General features: G+C 36.5%; 1 long non-coding RNA gene across 1 annotated transcript; it reads left to right on the top strand.

Annotated features, from left to right (window-relative positions):
* The first annotated feature begins 17,914 nt into the window (after window positions 1–17,914).
* On the top strand, window positions 17,915–25,078 carry LOC141279458 (uncharacterized). Its single transcript, XR_012333712.1, has 3 exons — window positions 17,915–18,178; window positions 23,662–23,723; window positions 24,978–25,078. It is a non-coding gene; the product is annotated as an uncharacterized lncRNA (long non-coding RNA).
* Window positions 25,079–25,348: the final 270 nt, after the last annotated feature.

Genomic DNA, 25,348 nt, shown 5'->3' with positions numbered 1-25,348 from the left:
GCACTTGCCTTCTCACAAAAAGCGAAATCAGCCTCAAAGAGCAGTGACGATATTGCAAAAGAGGATTTATTGAGCTTCATTACATCTTGAAAGGATTAGCTGCACCTGCACATAAAGAATCTCAGTCGGTTCAGATAAACAGGCTGAAGGCGCCTGCTTTATTATACAGCTTTCAAGGGGAGATCTGTGACTGATACTCCTGAAGATGTGCAAAGCCTCCGGGTTCCCTGGCAAGGAGCAAGAGTGCCATCTTCTGGTAGAAGAGACTGAGAACATGGGGAAGGCTTTTCTTGAACTTGTTAGGAAAGAATGTTATTAAATAAAGAATCTTCATTTCTTTGAAGCTGAATTAAAGAACTGTTGAACATATCATTTCCTCCTCAGGATTTTATTCCACTCTCAATTACATAAAATGAAGTAAAAATACACTCCAAGAAGTAAAGTGGGAAGAAGGAGGAAAAAGGACAAAGGAGTATCTTTTGACAGAGAACATTAACAGAGAAGTTCTAGTTTTAGGGTTGAGAGTTATTTCCTCCTATCTAGTTTTTTCTTTCTTCTTGTAAATACCTTCAGGTAAATTAGCTATTATATAATTTGGAAACTCTTGATAGTTAAAACATAATGTTCTCTGCTCAAGACATAATAATGTCAACATTTAGAATTAGAGCAAGCATGTATCAAATAATAAAAAAGCATAATAGCTTTATTAATGTTAAATTATTGCAATTATTTCTTTGTTCCACTTAAAACATCACTCACGCGAGGTAAGTTTGCACCTTTCTCTCAATTTCTGACCTATACTTTTTTATTTTTTTTAATTAATTAATTTATTTATTTTTGGCTGTGTTGGGTCTTCGTTTCTGTGCGAGGGCTCTGTCTAGTTGCGGTGAGCAGGGGCCACTCTTCATCGCGGTGCGCAGGCCTCTCACTGTCGCGGCCTCTCTTGTTGCGGAGCACAGGCTCCAGACGCACAGGCTCAGTAGTTGTGGCTCACGGGCCCAGTTGCTCCGCGGCATGTGGGATCTTCCCAGATCAGGGCTCGAACCCATGTCCCCTGCATTGGCAGGCAGACTCTCAACCACTGTGCCACCAGGGACGCCCCTGACCTATACTTTACACAATATGCTTTAAACATCCATATTTTAATCTTTATTTGAACCATTACATTGAAATAATTCTACTTGGTCTACAAAATGTACTTTGTTCCTAACTACATTTAACAGTTCTAGAGTCCTCACTTAACTAGCGGTTCGCATAAATTCTCCATAAAATTTAGCTGTGATCAACATAGCCAAGCACTTCCCAGATCTCCCTTCAAAGAAGGGCTTGTTATCCCAGACTTTAGCTTCCAGCCTCTTTAGGGAATGATTCCCCAGCTGCACCTTCTTACTCTTCCAACGGCTCCAGTTCCCCCATGGCTGACATCCAATGACAGGTAGATACAGGAATATCAAGACCTGCTATTTCTGCCTAATTTTGGACCACTCTAATGGGCCACCTTGGCCCCAGAGCAACTTGTGAGGTTGACAGAAGTCAACCTTCCAGCATGAATTCCATCTCTTCCCAATCCTGCTTACTTACCCTCCCTGACACAGGTTAATCTCAGTGGCATTCCCTAATGAACAACTTGTTTGCAGGCTCACTCCATCTCAGCGTCTGCTTCCAGGAGAATTCAAACAGCCGCTCCAGTTGAAGGACAGCCTCATTATGACCAGGTACTTTGTTTTGTCCTCTTCTATGGAAAAATATGTTATTTTTAACTTAAAAATGATTTCTCTCTCATCAAATCTTATCAAATACTGTGAGATGCATGGTTTTTGGCCATTATGTCTATTCTATATCACTGAAATATTTTACATAGTCCTGTATGTGTATTGCATATGTATGTGTGTGTATTGGTATGTTGATCTAAGTTTGAAATCCTGAACAGTTTATTGGATTAATGTTTTAAATTCTAACTAGTTTAACTATAGATCATGGATGCTTCAAATATGTATTTTAATATAATATGTGCCATAAAGACTTTGAGCTCTTAATAATTTGAGATGATAGATTGATCTGAAATATTTTATCTTTGCAACTTAATAAAATGTACTCAGTCCCTCTAGTTTAAAAAAAAAAAACAAGGACTAGAATTAATATTTTTAAGTGGAAGGAAAATGCCCTCTAGGGGTAAATATTAATAAGCTTTATTTTTAAAGCATTAAACTCAATGCCTTGTTTAAGGCATAGTTAAGTGTCTACCATGAGCTAAGCCCAGGATACAATTATGAATAAAATAGAAAGATTACAAAACCTCTTCCAATGTGCATTCCAGTAAGAGAGACAAATTTTTAAAAAGAATTGTGTATTTAGTGAACATGACAAAGGGAACGAACAGGATTTTGAGATAGAGAACAGTTAAGGGGAAACTTGCTTTATTGTCAAATACTACTTACTCCTTCATTTCTAGGAAGCTTCAATCTTCTCATTTATATTTTGTGGAATAAGGATGGTTGTCTTTGTTGCTTTTGCTTTGTTTTAAAAATTTGAGGCATGTGAGTGTATGAAACTAGAATCTCAAGTCCGAAAAAGAACTCAAAGCTAAAATAGTTGTCTAGAGACATCCTGAAATACTATTCCATGTACACAACATCTGAAATGTTATGTAGCAATTGTGCAGGTTTTGCAAAATAACAAAGAACTGAGAGGAAACCCATTGTATTACCAGTAGAAGGGTTTCACAAATATATAATAATTCAGAGTCTTCGTCTCACTACAAAAACATAATCTCACCAGTATAAAGAAATAATAGCTTATGGAAATCCTTATAATTGTATCAATTATATGAGCACTGAGCAAATGAAAAAAAAAAAAAAAAAGAAAAATGAACTTCTTCAAGATCCTACAAGATCCCACTGCCTTCATTATTGATGTTCCCTGGCCTCATTCAAATTTTGTTCCAGGATTAGACCCAACATGCTGCTCACAGATTGCTCCCTGACAATTTTGATCTCCCCAAACACATTTCCACAGTGATGTGGTCTATTAGATTCTGCATTTCTAACAAGTACCTAGCTGATGCCAGTGCTGCTGGTCCAGAGAACACACTTTAAGTGAAAGAAAGAGACCATCCCCACCTGTGGGTACTTAACTTAAAAAAAAACTGGGTAGGCAAAAATCAATATTCTCAAGATGTCAGTTCTTCAACTTGATCTATAGATTCAATACAATCGCAGTCAAAATCCCAGAAAGTTATTTTATGGACATCGACAAACCGATTCTAAATTTTGTATGGAGAGCCAAAGGCCCAGATAGCCAACATAATCTTAGAGAATGACAAAGTTGGAAGACTGATACTACTGTACCTACTTCAAGTTACTATCATTAAAATTAAAAACTTCTGCTCTGTAAAAGACAATGTCAAGAGAATAAAATAGATAAACCACCTACTGGGAGAAAATATTTGCAAAAGATATATCTGATAAAGGACTGTTCTCCAAAGAACACTTAAAACTCAACAGTAAGAATACAAACAACCCAATTAAAACATAGACCAAAGACTTTAACAGACACCTTACCAAAGAAGATATACAGATGGCTAAATGTGTATTGAAAGATGATCCACAACATATAACATCAGGAAAATGCACATAAAAACTACTGTAAGAAACCACTACACACCTATTAGAATGGCTAAAATCTGGAAAACTGACAACACCAAATGCTGACAAGGATGTGGAGCAACAGGAACTCTCATTCATTGCTGGTGGGAATGCAAAATGGTACAGTCACTTTGGAAGACAGTTTTGTGGGGTCTTACAAAAGTAAACATACTCTTACCATACAAACCAGCAATTGTACTACTTGGAATTTACTTTAAGGAACTGAAATTTTATGTCTACACGAAAGCCTGTACTCAGGTGTTTATGATATCTTTATTTATAATTGCCAAAACTTGGAAACAGCCAAGATATCTTGCGGTAGCTGAATGAGTAAACTAGGTTATATTTAGAGAATAGAATATTATTCAGTGCTAAAAAGAAATGAGGTATCAAGCCCTGAAAATACACGGAAGAAGCTTAAATACTAATAGTAAGTGAAAGAAGCCAATCTGGAAAAGCTACATACTGTGTGATTCCAAATATATGACATTCTGGAAAAGGCAAAACTACTGAGACAGTAAAAAGAACAGTGATTTCCAGGGGTTGGGGGGTGGAGAGGAGGGATGCAAAAGTGGAGTACACAGGATTTTTAGGGCAGTGAAACTATGCAATATGATACTATGGATATATGAAATTGTATATTTGTCCAAACCCATAGAATGTACAGCCCCAACAGTCAATTCTCGTGTAAACTGTGGACTTCAGGTGATAATGATGTATCAGTATAGGTACATCAATTGCAACAAATGTACCACCTTGGTGGAGGATGTAAAAATGGGAGAGGCTATGTGTGTTTTGGGTCAGGGATATATGGGAAATATATACCTACCTTTCTCTCAATATTGCTGTTAAACTAAAACTGATGTAGAAAATTAAAATCTTAAGAAAACTAATAAGAACAAAACACTCTGTTTTAGGATGTCTTTAGGCTAGATGTAGATTGAATCCTACCAGCTTGGTATTCTTTCATCAAGGTTAAGGTAGCAAGACCTAATTGTATGTCTTCTCACAAATGTAATCTCAGTGCTCAGCCCGGTGCCTGATCCAGGACTGATAGCTGTTAATAAATAAGTAAATGACTGATGAATCCATGAAAATGCATGGGGGAAGAAGTTTCTTGTAACATCGAAAGAGTAATTGATATTCTTTTTATTTTTGGAGCATGTTTTGCCCAACATCATGCACATTTCTTCGTAAATGTTGCTCTTTTCCCATCTGCTCTGAATGGGAGCATCTTTTTTTTTTTAATGATTTGCAGAGGATGCTAGGCAACTCCAAATTTTCTAGTTTATAAAACATTCAATAAAGCACAGAATTCTGGTGTTAGCTCAAGTAAATAAATAATTCATAACAAACATTCTTACAGCTGAAGATAAAAGAAAGTGTGAAATACAAGACCTGGCAAAGTAATATGAGTGCAAAAACATTGGAATAGAATGCATATGGGCATCACATTTTTAAAATCCATTTTTTCCCCTTAGAATTTAGGGACTTAGGGCTTCCCTGGTGGCGCAGTGGTCGAGAGTCCGCCTGCCGATGCAGGGGACACGGGTTTGTGCCCCGGTCCGGGAAGATCCCACATGACGTGGAGCGGCTGGGCCCGTGATCCATGGCCGCTGGGCCTGTGCGTCCGGAGCCTGTGCTCCGCAATGGGAGAGGCCACAACAGTGAGAGGCCCGTGTACCGAAAATAAATAAATAAATAAATAAAATAAAATAAAATAAAATAATTTAGAAAATGAATATTTAGAATCAGAAAGAAATCACAACAAATAAGTTAGTTTTTAAAGCTGCAATAATACAAACATTATAAAATCCAGTAAACTTTGGTTTTATTAATTGACTGTCAGACACACTATTTTTTTAAATTTTAAGAGTTTGAGCGAAAATTGATTTGAACCAGGCAGCACCAAACCAGAGGTGGTTAAACCTCTGGAGCCAAGGGAACAAGTTAGAAAGAGAAAGTGGAAGCAAAGAAAGGAAATTATTGACTGGCTAGAGTACAATGCCTAGATGGCTGTTTGTGATTGGTTTTCCTGAGTATTTTGATTTTGTAACCTTGAGGCATTTACACGCTTAGATTTTGGTTTGCTTACACAAGCCATCACGGAATTAGAGCCACCTCAGTCTGGTGGCCTCCTTGTTTAGCTAATTTAACAATTCCCCTTGTTTGCTCATCCTTTCATACATGAGAGATTGGCCAACAATTTGGTATCAACCCTACTCTCAGTCACCATCATAGTTAAGCTGTTCCTGTCTCATTGTGAAACTCTCAGGTTATGAGGTCAGATCTGGAGGAACTATTTTTGCTGTTTATCTTTTGGTTCATCTCGTTTCTGTTTCTCTAAGAACAGTGAGACCATCTGAGGTAACGTTGATGTCTGTGAAGAAGCACTTAAGACCTTTGAGCAAGCATAGCACACCAGGGAGACTCCAATGGTGACTATTAGAAGGATAACACCAGGAGATTGAAGTATACTCTGTAGCCAGGGCCACCATGAACCAAACCAGTCAGTATCAAATAAGTCAAAGCATGTACCTGAAGGGGAAGTAACCTGTGTTAGCCAAGTGCCTTGTTTGTTAACTTCTTGTATTTAATACAATACCAGAGGTTTTGCGCCAGGTACAGCAAAAGTTATTCTCTACAGCAGAGACTCCTTCTTGGTCAGCCAATAAGTAATCTAAAGCAATCCTATTGTCTAAATCCACCTTAGCAAGAAAGTCTAGCAAGTTTTGTTGTGCAGGTTTTAATTGTCTGACACATGTTTAATAACACTTTTTTCTTACATTTTTGGCTGAATATATTTTGATTACCTCTTAATTGAACAATAATTTCTAATAGGATTTACTATAGAGATAATAGAAAATATACTTCTGTTGGGACTATTTCAGCCTCACAACTTGTTATCACTTAATATCATGTAAGTTTTAAGATTGTTGTCAAATTGGGGGGAAAAAAACCTATCAAGTTTCTTCCCACATAAGCCATAATATTGCAGGAGTCAATCCTCGTTATAGTAGTGTATTATAGGTTTTATATTATTTTCATCAAAGGTGTTTTCAAATGTGTCCATATGATTCATTTCTCTTCAATAACTTGATCATCAAGGAGCCTATTCATTACTTACACTCTTCCTCTTACATTACTGCTTTTACTGTTGATCTAAAATTTTTTGTTATAATTCTCTTCTAAATATCAGAATGACTTCTATTGATGTTGTGCATCCCTATCATTTTGTTTTATATTTCATTTTATCTGAATTTTCTCTCAGGTTTTAATAAATACATTTTAAAGTGACAAAAGAAGGTACACTTCAAATATATCCAAGTCAAGAATCTGTAATTTCTCTCTTGTTTAATTAAGCATTCCAAACCATCTTTCCAAATTGCAATTAAAATAGCACACTTCAGTTTTATCAACCTTTAAATACATTTTTTGCATATCGTTTATGTGCTGGTTTAACTCTCAAATCTTCAAAAATACATTTACAACTTTATAATAAGGAGCAGACTTTCTCTTTAGACAAAAATCCAGGTTGTCAACTGTGTTTAAGATAAACCAAAGAGAAAACTTGTAATTGTGGAAAAATACCAAAGCAATATTTCTGGTACTATGGCAATAGCTTTCTTCTTTAATGACATCAAGGTTAGGAGCTGCTCATGGCACATATTCTGTGCATTTAGTGATGTTTTTATGGAATGCTTGCAGCTCTTAAAAGTAACATTGTCATATAACAGACTATGAATATTATTCATAGGTAGGTTACAATCAGGCTACTTTTCTGGTGATCTAATGGTCAAAAAAATCGTGCAGAGGGTTTTCCCTTGTAGCAGTAGGACACAGTAATTATCAATGATTAGTATTTATTACATGATGCAAAATCTACAGCTATGAGTAATAATTGGTTTCTGGTTTATTTATTTGGACCAGTATTATATACGCTCTCATTATTTCTATTAATCTTAAGAATTTTTTAGATTAGTTACATGTTTTTCACTTTAATGCTTTCCAAGTGCTCATACAAAAATGAACCATATTCAACTCTAACTCAATACTTCATATAAAGTTTTCATTTTTTGTAGAGCATCAATTTTCATCTTGACCACTGAAGGCAAACACATTTTGCCTCAAAATGTATAACTGAAACTCTTTTTTCAGTATTTCAAAAAAAAATGAATATTTCTGTTTCTACATATAAGGAGCTTGGAAGTCACCACTTTATCCTAACAAGTGAAAAGCTGAGCAGACTAAAAAAATCACCAGCTCTACATGGATCCAGAAGAAAGAGCAGGACACAGGGCAAACTGCTGCCTCCAAGATTGAAGAGACAGGCAAATGCAGGGAGTCTCAGCTTATCACTAGATCAGGGACTTGTGAGTCTCTGCAACAGAAACTGCAACAGAAACCAGTGCCCGGGCATGAAAACCTGAACTCTAACTGATGAATTGCTGAAGGCTCATGTAGACAAGTCTGAGAGTTAAAAATTCTGCGGGACCTAGTCATGAGGGGCCGCCACAATATTGTGAGATTTATCTCCAGGTAAATCTTACCATGTGGCCCAGCAATCCTGTTTCTTGGTATTTACCCAAAGGCATTGAGAACTATATTGATACAAAAACCTGCTCATGAATGTTTTTAATTGCCAAAACTTTGAAGCAACCAAGATGTCTTTCAGTAGGTGATGGATAAATCAACTGTGGTACATCCAGACCAGTCCTGAAAGATACTGCCACCTATCTGGCACCGTAATTGAATCTTCAAAAGGCTTTTCCACTGTTCCGTTAAGTCAGCTGCTTCAGGATGATGGGGAACGTGGTAAGCCCAATGGATTCCACAAACATAGGCTCTACTGTTGCGCTTAATTTGCAGTGACGTAAGTTCCTTGATCAGAAGCAATGCCATGTGGAATACTATACGGTGGATAAGACATTTCATAAATCCATGGATGGTAGTTTTGGAAGAAGCATTTCATGCAAAGAAGGCAAATTCATATCCACAGAAGTGTGGCTTCCAGTGAGAACAAAATGCTATCCTTTCCATGATGATTAGCAGTCCAGTGTTATCAATCTATCACGAGGTAGCAGTCCAATGACCCTGAGGAACAGTGCCATATTGGGGCCAGTGTTGATCTCTGTTTTTGGCAGACGGGGCAGTTTGCAGTGGCAGTAGCCAGATTGGCCTTGGTGAGTAGAAGTCCATGCCGTTGAGCCCATGTATAACCTCTCTCCTTGCCACCCTCACTACTTTGTTCATGAGCCCATCGGGGAATGACAGGAGTGGCTCAGGAAGGAAGCTGATTAATATCCACAAACTGGGTCATCAGATCCACTTCATTATTAAAATCCTCCTTACGTGGGACTCAAATATCTTCATATTTTCTGTCCATTCAGAAAGGTCTGTCCACAGACCTTTTCCTCAAACTTCCTTATCACTAATTTTCCAGTCGTACTACTCTCAAGTCCCTCCCCATTCAGCCAGTTCCCTGGCCACAGCCATGAGTTGGTATACACTCACACATCTGGCCATTTCTCCTTCCAAACCAACTAAGTAAGCAAGTGCAGTGCTTAAAGTTCTGCTCACGGGGCTTCCCTGGTGGCGCAGTGGTTGAGAGTCCGCCTGCCGATGCAGGGGACGCGGGTTCATGCCCCGGTCCGGGAAGATCCCACATGCCGCGGAGCGGCTGGGCCCGTGAGCCATGGCCGCTGAGCCTGCACATCCGGGGCCTGTGCTCCGCAATGGGAGAGGCCACAACAGTGAGAGGCCCGCATACCGCAAAAAAAAAAAAAAAAAAGTTCTGCTCACTGCATGGATTTCCATTTATCATTGCCCTTCAGGGATGTCCCAGAAAGCACTGTAGTGCTACAGATTTACACTTTGGGGTGATGTCTACATTATCTCCCAGAACAAGATGTAAACCAAGACTGAGGTTTCTCTTCCTCAGTCTAGTGATCATAGGGGACTCCCCATGATGACACAGATGCAGACTGGGAGAGAAAAAGTAATATAGCAGGAGCGGGAACCATGGGCATCTGGGCCACTTTCTTATGTAACTAAGTTGTGTTCTTACAACCCAGTCTTACATATAACACTTCCATTTGATGATGGAGTGCCACTGCTGTGCACACCCACCTTTATAGCTCGGGGAGTCAGACATGGCCAGTTCATCATGGGAAGCTCAGGTCACATGGTAGCTTGATCTCTTCTAAGGCCTAATAGCAAGCCAAAAGTAGTTTCCGATAGAAGAATAGTTATCCACAAGAAGGGCAGGGCATTGCTCCAAAATCTTCAGGGTCTTTGCTGTGGTTCACCGATAGGGCCCTGTTAAAGGTTCCAAACAGCATGCCTGCCTCTGACACTTCAGGAGCCACTGGATCTGGCCCAAATGACAGAACAGCTTGCACAACAGCCTGGACTTGTTACAGAGCTTCTCTCATATTGGGCTCTACTCAAAACTAGCAGCTTTTGTGTTACTCAGTAAATGGGTCAGAGTCGCACATGTAAACGAGGAATATGTTGCCTCCAAGTGCAGAGGCCCACTAGGCATTGTGCCTCCTTTTGGTTGCAGGAGGAGCCAGATGCAGCAATTTATCCTTTAACTCAGAATGGATATCTTGACATGCCTCATACCGCTGGACCCCTGGAAATTTCACTGAAGTAGAGGCCACTAATTTTTTGTTTAATTTATTTCCCACCCTCTGACACACAAATGTCTTACCAATAAGTCTAGAGTAGTTGCTATTTCTTGCTCACAAAGTCCGATCAGTATAATATCATCAATGTAATTAATGTGATTTCTTGTGGAAGGGAAAGGCAATCAAGATCCCTAATGTGGACTAAATTATAACATCGGGCTGGAGAGTTGATACACTCCTGAGGTAGGACAGTGAGGGTATTTTGCTGGCCTTGCCAGCTGAAAGCAAGGGTGGTCTATACCAGTAGACATAGAGAAAAAAGCATTTGCTTAGTCAACAGCTGCCTACCACATACCGGGGGATGTGTTAATTTGCTCCAGCAATGAAATAAAATCTGATAGATTTGCAACTGGTGTCAACACCTGATTAAACGTATGATAATCCACTGTCATTCTAACAAGATACATTTTCTGCAAAAGCCAGATAGGTGAGTTGAATGGGGATGTGGTAGGAATCACCTCCCCTGCTTCCATCAAGTCCCTGATGATGGCACTAATCTCTGCAATCCCTCCATGAACGTGGTATTGCTTTTGGCTTACTATTTTCCTAGGTAGGGCAATTCTAGTGGCTTCCACCTGGCCTTTCCTATCCTAATAGCCCTTACTCCACAGGTTAGGGAACCAACATGGGGATTCTGCTAGTTTCTGAGTATGTCTATTCCAGAACTGGAGAAATGAGTAGACAGTGGGTTTGCAGACCCACTGAAGCACCTTGAGACAGACCCAAGTTAAATCTCCATTGATCACCTAACCTCCGTAAGTCCCTACTTCTATTGGTGAGACATAGTAACTTTTGGGGTCTCCTAGGATTAGTGTCAATTCAGAGCCAATGTCCAGAAATCCCCCCAAATCTGCTTATTTCTTTTTCCCCGGTGCCAGTCAAGGTGGAAAATTCTGCAGTTCCCTTTTTGGAAAGCTGGGTGAAAGACTAACAGTATAAATTTTGGCAGTGTAGCCAGATTCTTCCTCAAGGGGACCTGACCTCCCCTTCGTTCAAGAGGTTCTGGGTCTGTAAACTGGCTCAAATCTGAGCAGTGTTTGAGGGGCTGTAACTCGTCCTCCCTGTCTCCTGGGACAAGGGCCACAGGAAGGAAGGAAGAGAGGAGGGAAGGAAAGGAGGGAGAAAGGGAGGGAGGAAGGAAGGTAAAAAGAAAACCAAACCAAACCAGTCAGACAAGGTCACTATAGTTGGCATGTTTGGACTACTCTAGAAAATAAGTGAAATCTGTTTTTTCACTCTTTGCACTACAGACCAAGTATGTAGCCCCTGGTTGGTCTATTAAAATGTGGCTAGAATTTCTCTAAGAATATCTCATTTCAAGATATCAATATTTTTCTGAATACACACACATACAGAAGTGCACATTATCTTTGTTTAAGGAAAAGTCTACAACAATTGATGATTGTGAAAGATATTCACATGCATAAACAAAAGTAATAAAAAGTTTCAAATAGATAAGAAGTCACAGAAATACTTAAAGACTGAATGCGTTAACTAGGTCATTTGAGGAAAAATATATCCTTTTAAGGTAATGGATTTTTATGACATACAAATAATATAAAAAACAAAACTATAGAAACTATACAGTTGTTTTAATCATTATAGAATTGTTTGTATTTTAACATCACATCAAACAAACAGTATTTAATTTTTTAATAATAGTATTTAATTTTTAGTTACTTCATTTAATTTAGGCCATTATCATTTCAAGAAAAAAAACCCTAAACCTATTTGGTTATTCTTCCCATGATGATAAATTGAAAGCACAATGCCAACATAGACATAAAAATTCAGTAGGAAGAAAAAATCCAAACTCATATCCATAAAACCTTTGATAAATCAACTTGGATCTCAACATGTTAAAGAATGTAACATTTGAAGAAACAAAAAAAGTGCAAAAGTATGCACCCATAGCTTACTTTGTTCTTCCTCATCAAAATTTGAGAATGATAAAAGTATAAGAAAGATTTAAGAGGAAGATTCCTTTTACTTTTCTGTCTGTGAAGGCTAATATATTAGACAAAAACTGGTCAAATGATTACTATAGCTTGTCCAACCATTTTCAGCATTTCAAGTCAGTATATTCTTGAGATTTTTCTCAAGTATGACTCCTTGGTTTAAAATTCCTTCTGGAAAACATGCTACTGAAAAACATTTCCCTGAATTACATTCTACAGTGCAAAAAAATCTTAGCGATATTATTAAATGTACTGTTTGAAAGTGATTGCCTGTTTAATATTTTAGTATTAGCATATGACTCAGGCAATTATAGAAGTTTAAATTTTTGAAAAATTTATGTTCTTGAAGTATAATGGAGAACTTTAGACACTATGTTTCTATAGGTTTAATAATAAAATTAAATAATAATGTTGTATTCCTTTACATTTAAAAAATCAGCATTTCTTCTTATATAGCAGAAACTCCTTCTGTAAGTTAATTTTTTTATTCTCACTTTCAGCCAAATTTGATTTTAAGTAACTTAATCATTTAGCATTGAGTAATAGGTGTATTTCATGCCCCTCATGGTATCTTTCAATTAACAAAAGTGTCAGATAAACCAGAATTTGTTGTTTATTGCAAATGACCAGAACTTTAACAGGAAATCCAAGAACCATGGTAATACTTTCCATGTTGTCAGAATTTGGAATTTAGGGAATTATGATCGATTTTGAACCACTGAAAAATAATTAACAGTTTCAGACATAGAAAGTGACTCTACATGAAAGAGACATACGGATATTTTGAGTTAATATGTAGGAATCATACGTGTGTATATGAAAGGATGTTATGAGAAAGAAATTTACTGGGGCTTAACTACAACAAAGAGATTTTGAGGAGTCATATGGAAGAACTTTTTGATATACCTTAAAACATTTGCCAGAGAAGACGACGGAGCCTCCTTTTTTGGAGACCTAAATGAAAATGTAGACTGGATTTTATCTTTCAAACTTAAAACCCATGTAGTGTCAGGAACCCAAACAGATGACCTTTCTGTTCTATGATTCCATTATTTGAAAGGTTTGTGAAATCCCAGCCCGTCAATTGCTTTCTGGGGCTTGTCTCCTGCTAAGTCCCATAAGGTATATTTTCCTCCCAGGCACCAACCTACTTAAAGCACAGCAGTCACTGGAGTTGCCAACTCATTAAAAGCAGAGTGTAGTCCAGCATTAACCTAATTATATGCTGCAACCACTTTCTTGTGCATCTGGGAGTAACTCTTTGGCTTCCAGCCAGCATCTCTGGGATTTGATTTTCAAGTGACATAACCAGTTACTTTAAAATGTTTACCTCCTGAATGCTGGAGATGGAACGTCATCATTACAAAGGAGAAAACTTACAATTGGATCAAAAGCCTCTACTCCTGTGAGCAGAGGCTTTGCCATTGTCCAGAGAGCCCTGGTCTCTGCTTTCTCTAGACTCATATTTCCTAATGATGCAGTATCTTGTTCATTACGATTCACTCTGAGATGAAGTCATTATGTGCCTTGCTCTTTCTTTCACACAGCGTTGGTAAGCATTTTAAGGAAACTTTTATACAAATCTTTAAAATTTCTGGCAGGGAAAATAGGCAGACATCTGGAAAAGAAGCAGCATCACTTATCCCCATCCAAAGTGTATTTTTGCTTCATGTCTATACTTTTTCCGAAAGCTTATATACAAGTTCCTCTTAGCCATGAGCCTTTCTTGAGCAAAAGTGTCTGAATAATCTATGGGTTATCTTCCATATCTTAGAGAAGGAAGTCTACGTTTCTATTCCATCCCTGTGTTTCAGAGGGCTACAGTGGGGTGTAGAGCTGTCCCGTGCATTCAATCAATAGCATTTCTTCTCCATCTGTTGCTGTGGAGTTTGGCTACAGTTTTCCCTTCTGGTGGTTTGTAGTCTCTGTCTTCTGTTGTGTTCTCCTCGGTAGAGGCTTTATGAGGTGGTTTCCTGAGCTGTTGTAAGATTCTTTTCCACACTCATTGAGTGGCTGCCTTGATTGATCTTAGCAGTACCTTCAGAAATTCTGGTGGAAATCTTTTCTTAGTTGAGGCTTTTAGATATTGGCTATATAACTAAATAAGGAGTTCCATATTTCAAAGTAGTGTGTTTGGAAGGGTGCCCAGAGTAAAGAAAGCATTAATAGGCATAAAAAGCTAGCATATGGATGCTATAAGAAGTATATTGGAAAATGTACAAATAGAGTAGTGGAACCTTCCAATCAAAGGGTGTGAGGGGCAGTGAGGAAAATATGTTTTCTCTTATGTTTCTGCCAAAATGTAAGGACAATACAACCTATACAGTAAATTCAGCAGATGCTGGAAACTGCAAAAAAAGAACACTCGTTGCAGCCAGCTTAGTTTAAAATAACATACTATTTATGTCTGAATTTGATTGTAGGTATATTCTCTGTTATTTGATCTATTTTATCTATGTTATTTAGTCTATTAAGACCACGTTAAATTAATATAATTAGATTCTACTATATTGTTCACACAGAAAAAATATAAGACTAAGAATTATTTCCTTGGAAAGGCCAATCTAAGAAAGAAGGTTTATGATTTGTCCTGAGCTCAATCTGTTGGTAATTGTCTTTATGTTCCTATTATGCACCTAGGTATATGTGAGGCGTATAAGCGGGGAATAAGGCATAACTTCTTCTTTTCAGGGGTTTGAAAGCTAGCAAAAAATAATAGTTGGCAGCATTTTCTTTGTCCACTTCAGGGCAGTTATTTCAAGGTTTTTGATTATGAATTTTTTTGTTCCCAAATGTTAAGGAGCACTTCTTATCTAGAGTCCTGAATGTAAATGTTAATTGAATTGTTTTTATGTGATGCACATAGCTTTTAGGTAAGGGTCGTCATGTGCTTTATAAGACTTAAAGATTCTTCTGGTGGCAGGATATCACAACGCACTAACACTTGGAAAGATGGAAGGCAGAAGTTTTGGTTACTTACAGCTCCAAACTAGAGAAGGCTTCCAGGTAAGGCCAACAGGGGGTTGTACCCAGGGGAAGAGTTACAGCAAACTGGAGCTGTAAGAGGCAGCTTAGGTAAGGCTAGCAGGGTGGGGTTAGCAAGATTTCTCAGGTTCCCTGAAGATCGGCTAACCTGAATGATTTTGTGGGATCCTAGGCCTAGAGGCTGTCTCCAGTCTTTTACCTAGCCTTGGAGTGATTAGGGCTGATGCACTGTGGCTTGGAGTGTGAGAGCCCAGTAAAGGACGTGGTCAGTTGGATACGAACTTGATTAGCTGCTCAAGAAAAAAAATTGATCGACCTCAAATCAGGGCTTCAAAACTGGGTCAAGACAGCACGGTTAAAAAAACCCAAAAAAACTAGACTACATGATGATACAAACATAATGATACAAATTTTAAAAATATATTCTTTATAATTTTTTAGGCATTCACCCATTCATACTTGCAATAAATATTTAATGAACACACGTTAGGTGTTGACACCATGATGAACACGGAGAAAATAAAGATGAATCAGAGGCTTTCAGTTCAGTAAGAGACAAAACAATGACAATGTTGTAGTCATTGTAAAAGAGTCATAACATAGGTGCTACTGGAACACAAATGTGGTTGTCAGTTTGACAGTACTGACCACTCAGGAAAAGCTTCCAGACATAGGACGCATCGTGAAGAAAGATACAGAAGCAAGATACAATAGGCAGGAATCTTAGAAAAAGCCTAGTATTAACAAACTTTATAAATAAGTAAGAAAAAAAAAAAAAAGGCCCAGAAAGATAAAGAGACTTGATTCATGTCACAGATATAGCAAAAACCCAGTATTCACTTGTATGTTCCCTTGCATGGTCAATATCAATTTTGTTTAATCACACATCGCACATATTTGACCATCTGGACATGATATATGAGCGTTGTAATAATCTGGCTGGAAGGACTTATCATAGTATAGAATAGACTTAGAATTCCGTTCTTCCAAGATAGATGCACAGTCTCTTTCACTGGATGAGTAAACATCTGGGTCCTATCTGGTCGGGGAACCTGAGACCAGAGCATTATGGTAGCTATAATTGGGGTTGAGTTTTGCATGATGCAAACACAAAGAGTAATGAAGGTGGAGTGTCATGTGGAGACATAAATGTGTTCTCAACATGTTAAATGTTAAACCCAAAGGAAAAGTCAGGAAGCAGATTTAAGGTTTAGTGATACGTAGGAAGAGTGTGCTGGATCCTGGAATCCAGCCTGGAAACACACCCAGAACAAGGGATGGGAGGAAAGCTGTAACGAATGTTGGTGATTTAATCTGTGGGTAAGGAGGGAGCCCTTAAGGACACAATGTGTTGGTGGTGGAGTTTTATAAAATCAAGCCTTTCTGTTTGTATTTTATGACATTAAAATAACTCTATACTGGAGGAAAATATATTGGGATAGTTGATTTTTATGTAGTAGTAAACTAGATTATACATTTTAATATTAAAGAAATGTACTATATTACATTGATTCAGAACCCATATAGAATTAAGCCAACAACACAGAGTCAAAGAAACATATAAAATGCTTCAGATGTACACGCCAATTACATGAAATAGTTAACCTTGTGGGTTATGATCCCTTTGTCTTTCACTGAAAATGCAGACTGTAACTTTGCAATACTTGTACCCTAAATGCATAAACTGCATTTCTCAACCATCCCTTGAACCGTCTGAAGTGCAGGCCTCAAAACTTAACTTATCCAACTCAAACTGACTTTACCATTATTCTCCTGTTCAAATTTCCCCTTATTGCCTAAACTGTGTCTCTTTACAGTTGGTTTATCTAAATCATGATTGAAACAAGGTACAATTATTGAATTTAGTTGTACGTGTCTCAGGACACACATAAATAGATTTCACTCTCAACCTGATCGCTCCCACTGCAACTTCACTACCATTTTCATGGCGCTGGCTTGTGGACAGCTGTCCTTGGAATGTCCTATACTCTGACATTGACTAATTACTTCATAGTTTTGCCACTGAATATGTTTCTGCATCTCCCATACTATTCTTATACAGGTATTATACACACAGATGGATTTTACTTCATTATTCTATCTGATAACCTCTATCTTCTGTCAAGCTTAGCCTGTTACATCTACTGTGATAACTGACACATTTGGACTCATTTCCACCATTTTTATTTTACTTTATTTCTACCACCATTATTTACCATTCTTAATGTGTCACTTTTCTGTTTCCATTTTTCTTGTATTTTACTTTTTTGGCATACTGATTGTTTCTTCCTTTTAATCTCCCTTTGACTAGAAATACTTTGAAATTTTATCCCATATATTTAACTTAACAGTTTTCTAAAGTGATTCAATATCTCAAGTCCCTACCAAATAATACAAGGTACTTAGAACACTCTAATTCTGATCTCTCCTTTACTGATTTATATGTTACTGTTATATAGAATATTATTTGTATATCTTATTAAATATATAATTAGACTATACTGTTATTATATAGACAATATATATTTCAGTTTACTTATGGATTTACTTGTTTCTTTGCCCATTATTCCTTTTTGCCTCTCAGGTCCTTTTTCCTCTTCCTTAAGTATATCTGATAAAAATTCCTTTACTGCAGATCTATGGATGTAAACTCTTATTTGAACATTTATTCATTTTGGTTTCTATTTTCTTTTTCATTTTCTTTTTATTATTTTTATTATTGTTGTTTTTGTTGATTGTTTTATTTCATTTGTCCCTAAAAATTTCCTAGTTTTCTTATGAGCCCAGTAATGAATTAAAAGTATGTGTGTTTTCAGTGATTTAAGAGGTCACTGTTTTATTTCCAGAGGGCTGTTCAGATATTCAGACCACATGCTTCAGAGGAAGGTTATCACAGAAGGTACTGGTTTGCATGACTAGCAGGGAGAAGGCTATTTATGGATGGGACGTGAGAACTAGAGAGGGAAGTCCACACAGGAGACTGAGAGGTCAAGGAGCAAGTGCCTCAAAAGGGGATGGGGATTTGGGAGAAAAATCTTCTGGATGTGTTTATACTATAATGAGGAGTTTGATTCAAGGTCATTGGTGCTGACACATCAAGACTGACTGTCACTGACTCGATTAATAATCAAGCTAGTATGTTACAGTGTTTTAAAAATAAATGGAGTTCTATGATTTTTGTTAACATAAGTATGCAACTAGTAGCCCTCTTAATATTAATCCCTTTAATTTTTAAAGACTCTACTTGGAAAATAGACACAATGGTCATGGCTTACTAAAGACACACCAGAATTCTAGACTCCCTGAAACACCCAGAGTAAAAGTGTTATATGTGTGTGTGTGTGTGTGTGTGTGTGTGTGTGTGTGTGTGTGTGTGTTTAAAAATCCCTTTCCATCTGGCTTAAATGCCTTCTTTCAGATCTGTTACATCTGGTCACCACTTTGACCCAGGGATGGAATTGAAGTTACCCCACCATCTGGCAGTCTTTCTAGACTTGCTACTGACATGAAATTTCAGAGCAGCTCATACTGCAGCAACGTGGGACTCAGGCGGCCAGTTTTCAGTTTAACTCATTACTCAAAGTGTTTCTCATAACTCATCTCAGTACAGTCCTTTACATTAATCATGCAAATGAGTGTTCTCTTTTCTATAATTCAAATGACTTAAAGGAAGGCGTACTGTTTTACTTGCTTTTTTTACTCCCTCTATATCCAGTAGAACTTAGCACGGTGCTTTGCAAAGACACATTGAATGAGTAATCAAGTTAATAACTTGATTCCCATTTTCTGAAAATAGCCCTTATACCCTTTCTCTTAGCCATGTTTCTTGTCCTCTGAGCCTCCAATTAAAAGACAACTCCTAACCAATAGTAGGCTCTGGTACTTACCGTCCTAAAGATGTATCTGAAATGTGCTTTCTGTCAGGTGTGGCAGTGCAAATGCAAATATGATAGTCTCCCTTTTTTGTAAATAAGTTGAGTGCCATGTAAGTATAGTTTCATTCCATTCTATTTAATTTTACTTTTACAGAGTATAGTAGATTTACGTAACTATCATTTTCCTTTAAAGTATTATAAAGAGCACACTCTGCCAGAGTATCAAATTTATAATGAACCAGGGATATCAAAACGATTAACTGCTTAGTTTCTACAATCACTCACTTGCAACAAAAAACATTATTTCTGCTGTGAAAACAGAAACAACAAAAACAGTTGGGTTTTGGGGTGGCTTTTTTTTTGGTCAAAAACACTTAATTCATAATACAAGCCTTACTGACCAGAGAAGCAAAAAGAAGAGAGAAAAACAAAGATAATTTAGCTGGAGTAAAAGAAAACAGCTATTTGTTTTCAATTATTTTGAAATATTCAAATATTTATAACTGGTGAATTTTATCTTATCTATTCGGAGCAATGCATAATTGTTTCAGTTACATAACAGGCTTTTATAAAGGTGAAAGAAAAGTCTAATCTCTATCACCTCCACTTGAATTACTAATGTCGCATGTAAATATAAGGTTTCCCGTACATCTGTTTCATAATCCTCCTCCCAAGGATGACTAGCTAAAGAATTTAAATGTCATGACGGCTCTAACCCAGCTGCCATGCTCAAAGAGCCCTTCCTGGAAAGAGTTTAGTGAACAGGCATAAAGAATGCCATTCTTGGAAGTAAGATTGGAGGCACCAGAAAGTGTTCTTTTGCAGCAGTTGAGCTGTCGTGTATCCTCAAATGTAACACTAATCTAAAAAAGATCTTTCCCTTGATTTGCACTTGTGATGTAAACATTTACATGAAACCTAAATTTTAGGCAAATCAAGGTTGCCACAATATGAATTATCTCAATGGAAAAGATTGTTCAGCATTTATAATTTATGTGCATGCTTGATTCATATTTTGCTCATGTCTACTATTCTAATGATATTTCACCCGGGTTTTATAAAGAAATCGATGTGTGCTTTCTTTTAAACATTGTCCAATATCCGCACTTCATTTGTACTTTCTTTTCCCTAAGAATATGATGGGTACAATCAAAAATGTAGAACCCATAATCCACATAGACCTCTGATAGCAGAATTCATGTTGGAAGTTTACCCGTCAAGAAGCTTCATTTCCTAGGCTACAGTAAAACATTTAACCAATAAAAGAATACAATTTTCACTCAAATTGAATGTTATATATTCAATTACTTTTTATTCTTTTGTAAGACAATTGAAAACAATTTAATTTATATAAAAATGAAAGTTGTAAAAAAGTAAAAGCTAGATAATTTAATCCACTCCCTTAAAAACCTTGATGTATTCTAAAATGTCAATCAAGATTAGAATGAAGCGGGGCTTCCCTGGTGGCGCAGTGGTTGAGAGTCCGCCTGCCGATGCAGGGGACATGGGTTCGTGCCCCGGTCCGGGAAGATCCCACATGCCGCGGAGCGGCTAGGCCCACGAGCTATGGCCGCTGAGCCTGCGCGTCCGGAGCCTGTGCTCTGCAACGGAAGAGGCCACAACAGAGAGAGGCCCGCGTACCACAAAAAAAAAAAAAAAGATTAGAACGAAGCATTAGAAGGGAGTATTTGTATGGTACATGCAGTGATATAGCCCCCAAAATGACAAATTTCATGTGATGAACAGAGCAAAAGTTGTTGAGTGCATCTCAATTTAGCACATAGCATTTTCCCAATGGACAAATATTCAGTAAAGATAAAGTTTACAGAAAGTTATTGACAAGGCTCAGTTAAAATTGTACATATTCTTCTTCATAGAAAAGTCACAAAACTGTGATTGAATATGTTTAATTTGCAAACTCTAAGGAACTAATAAACTTTAAAGATAATTTATTACTACTGGTAGTAGTAGTATAATAACAGTTATGGTAGTAATGAACACTAGTACTAATAGTGGTAGTCATAGTAATAGTCGATATTTATTAAGCATCTACTTTGTGCCTAATATATGTTGTAAACTATATGTATTAAGCAATTTACATGGGTTAAGCAGCTGGTGCACGATGATAATGCTTGAATGAGGTGGAGCTAGAATAAGAAACTAAATAGTCTCTAACTCCAGAGCCTGTACTGTTGGCCACCATGCTATACTGCCTCCGTTTATGTGTCATTGTCACCATTTGGGGGATGAGAGCAAGGAAAAGATATAAACAAAGTCTTTAGAAATATTACATTTAAAAATCTGTTTTTATAATTATTTCTCAATTATTTTCATGTCATCATCATGCAGGTTGTGGGCATTTGAAAATGGAGAAAAAAGACGAGTGAGGAAAAAGAAGCAGTCTAGGCAGACAAGTGACACAGAAATAATCATTTCAAAACCATTTGAATGTTGTGCTAAGTTAGCTTACCTTGAAAAGCTTCTAAACAGAGAGCAATAAAATAAAAACAGAAGAAAGGAAACAGCCTCACGTTCCACCATGCAGTGAACACTGGCAACTGCTTTCTTTAAATTGACTCAGTATTGTACCAACCATGTAGGTATATTTGCCTGCCTCATTCACAGCCCATTGCAGAGCATTTATCCCATGTAGAGTTTCTGGATTTGGCTGTCCTGATATCACATAAATCCATAGACCTGAACATTACTGGTCACATTAGGATAGACACAAAATTCACAGGTGGAGGAGGGACTCATAGGCTGAATTGAGCCAATCAGATTATTTCTCTTAAGAATTTTAAAAACACAGAATGTAATCAACCAATCATGGATGCCAGCCAAATGATATATTTTGGGATAAAGTCTGCGAGCTTAGAGTCATTTAAGGGTGATAAATAAGCAGAGGAAGCCATTCTACTGACAGAAACAGGAAAGTATAGCAAATAAGCAGGGAGAAGCAGAAACTGGGGACCTGAAAACTCTGAGAGACATAGGTGAAGTTCAGTTTCTGACAGCGTTCCAGGTTCTGTAAGACCAGTCTCTACCTATGTCCATTCCTCAAAGTCTCTTGAGTCCTGGTTTCTTACATAACAACCCCCTACTCAGTCTTTGTTTAAGTGACTCATGAATCCTTGAAATTAAAATTGCCTTAACTACAACAAAATGAAAGTAAGTATCAGTCTCCATTTTCTAATTAGAAGATGGTTAAACTTGGTTTAGATTTAAGTAAGGAGAAGTGAGAAATGGAAAAGTCTTGCTTTACGTAAATTGTTTTGTCATGAAGGGACAAACTTAGGGGAGATTTGACTCTCTGGAACTAACTTTCTGATGAGATGGTCTCTAAACGAGGTCCCCTTGTTCAGTAGCTAAAATCTGGAAGGAGTCTCAGCTTCTGATCAAAAAGACAACAGTAAAGTAGAAGATAAGGTAATAGATTTTCAGTATTCACAATAGGGAAAGGTTACACTGAAATTAAGTACAGATGCATCCAAGTTCTTTGGTTTATTTTAAATATGTCCCATTACAAGGTTTTTTTCCACCATTGAATAAATTTTAATTGGTGACATTACAAAATTATGATTTTTTTGTCATTAATTTCCAAATTAATGACAAAGAAAAGAAAGTATATTACATTTTTGACTCCTTCGATTAATATTTATTGAATGTCTAACCTTTTCTTGGTGTCAGGGGTTCCAAGGAGAATGAGATATATCCCCATTATAAAAGTAACTTACAATTTAGTGGATAGAATACTGATTCTGAAGTACAAAAACCATATTAAACTCTTAAATGATGTTTTAAAACTTGATAACTTATTAATATTTTCTAAGGATGAAGTTATAGTTAAAACTAGGCTAAGAGCTTTAAGCAAAATGCAAAAGGTTATCTGCTCAACTGAGATGATGAATCTATTTGTATTAAAAGTTCTTTGTGAAATATACTACCCAATGAACATTAAATTAAAAACAAATCTGCCTCATGTTTTAATCAGATGCTTAATGAAATACTTAGATGCAATTATGTCATAAAAAATTCTGTCTGACAAAAATAATATTTAGCACATTATTCTCCTATGGCTTTTTATAGATTAACATGTGAAATACATAATTTAGGATTCTTTACTTAAAACTGATGAGTTGTATGCTAAATCATGTTGTGTAAAAATAAACACCTAGCATTATTTTAGCCCAAGAGAGTAATTAGACGTTTACCAATCCTCATTACATCACAAAACTCAGCATATAATATATAGTAGGTGCTTAATAAAAAAAATTGTTAAATAAATGAAGTCAAGAGAAAGCATTTTAAATCTATTTTCTATAGTAAGCAATACACAAAGTGGAAAAATAACTTTCTTAAGGCTTAATTGTATGTTTGGGAAAGGGATACCAATACAAATAATTACTCAATTTTTTATTCTTTACCATGCTTTAGGAAAATGATAGTTAATATCACATCACCAAGGAAACTAGGTCATTTAATAAAAATGTATTATTTTGTGCAGTAGCATATGGAACTGTTTCATGGATGACCCTGGTAAAAATTCTGGACTAAATAAATAAAGAATAAGTAAGTATGCTTTTCTCTCTCTCTCTCTCTGTCTCTCTCAGGCCAGTTCAAATTAGAAAGGCATGACTGCTTTCAAAGCAAGCAAACTTATGGTAGATGTACTTAATATAAAACAAATTGTTTAAATTATTTCAAAAGGAAAATCCTTGATTTTCAGACATGGAAGGGCCAATCAGGGGACATAATTAAAACCAAATGCAAAGAAATTGATTAAGCTTTCTGAAATATGTAGGTTGTTTGTGTGGGGGGGGCAGAGAGGGAGGAAAGCATATTGACAACTGATAGTTTTTAGCACAGGTGAATTTAAATCATTACATTTAAATATAAAAACAATCTGGAAAAGCATATCAGTAATTTCCTCAAACTTCTAAAATTTGTTGACATTTCATAACATTTTCCATTTCTTAGTAAAATGTACTGTTTTTAAAATCATAAGTATAATTCATGTTCATTGTAACTGGAACATGAGTCCCCCATATCACCCCATATTTTCTGACATCAATAAGTTGAACTTATATATGAAGTGATACCCTTCCCACATGCCCTGAGTTTTTATGTTTACCTGAGTTTCACCTCTCAACACCTACTCTACGCTATTATTCTTAACTTTAGTTGGGCTTGAGGATAGAATATAAAAATTGCAATCTAGAAGATAATTTAAAAGAAATTGAAATCATAACTTGAAACCTTCCCCAAAAGAAAACTCCAGGCCCAGATGTCTTCACAACTAAACTTCTCAAAACATTAAATGAATAAATGATGTAACTTTTATACAAACTATACTAGAAAATAGAAAAGGAAGAAATACTTCCCGGTTAATTTTTTTGAAACCAGCATAATCATAATGTAATTATGGTCATATGTGGTATGACCATTGCAAGAATGGAAAATTATAACATTTCCAATATACTTAGTTATAAGACCACAGACCAAATACTTATAATCCTATCTTTATACACACACACATACATGTATATATAGCACCATGTTTTAAGTAGGAGTTTTTTCATGAATTTGAAATTAATTATCATTTCCCAGGCAATCAATATAACTTATTATGTTAATAATAAGGACGAAGAATGATAAGATCATCTCCAGAAAAAGCACTTAATAAAATTCAACAACCATTAATTATAAACATTCTCAAAAAAACTAGAAATTGAAGGGATCTTTCTTCATCTCATAAAGGATATCTACCAAAAAATCTATAGCTATCATCCTAAAAGGTGAACTATATAATGCTTTCTCTTTCAGTCTGGAAAAAAAGATAAGGATATCCACTCTCACTACTTCTTTTCAATTTTGTACTGAAAGTCCTTGCCAATGAGAAGAGAAGAGAATTAAAGAGAAGGTACTTAAAGCTATAAATACTGGAGAAAAAAAAGTAAAATTATTTTATCACAGGTGACATAAGTATGTCTAGAAAATTCAAAAGACTCTATAAAATATTAGTATTAATAAGTGAATTTAGAAAGAGCATGCAATACATGGTCAATGTTTCTATATACTAGCAACAAACAACTGTAAATATCATTTACAATATCATTAAAATCAATTGTATTACAGCTTTTCTGAGAGAAATGTGTTAAATCTTTCCTGAGAGGATTTTTTTTTTCTTTTTTAGG

Source organism: Tursiops truncatus, chromosome 9, assembly GCF_011762595.2.
Source record: "Tursiops truncatus isolate mTurTru1 chromosome 9, mTurTru1.mat.Y, whole genome shotgun sequence".
Classification (NCBI taxonomy): Eukaryota; Metazoa; Chordata; class Mammalia; order Artiodactyla; family Delphinidae; genus Tursiops; species Tursiops truncatus.
The sequence above is the reverse complement of the archived record's forward strand: the minus strand, read 5'-3'. Positions and strand labels throughout refer to the sequence as shown.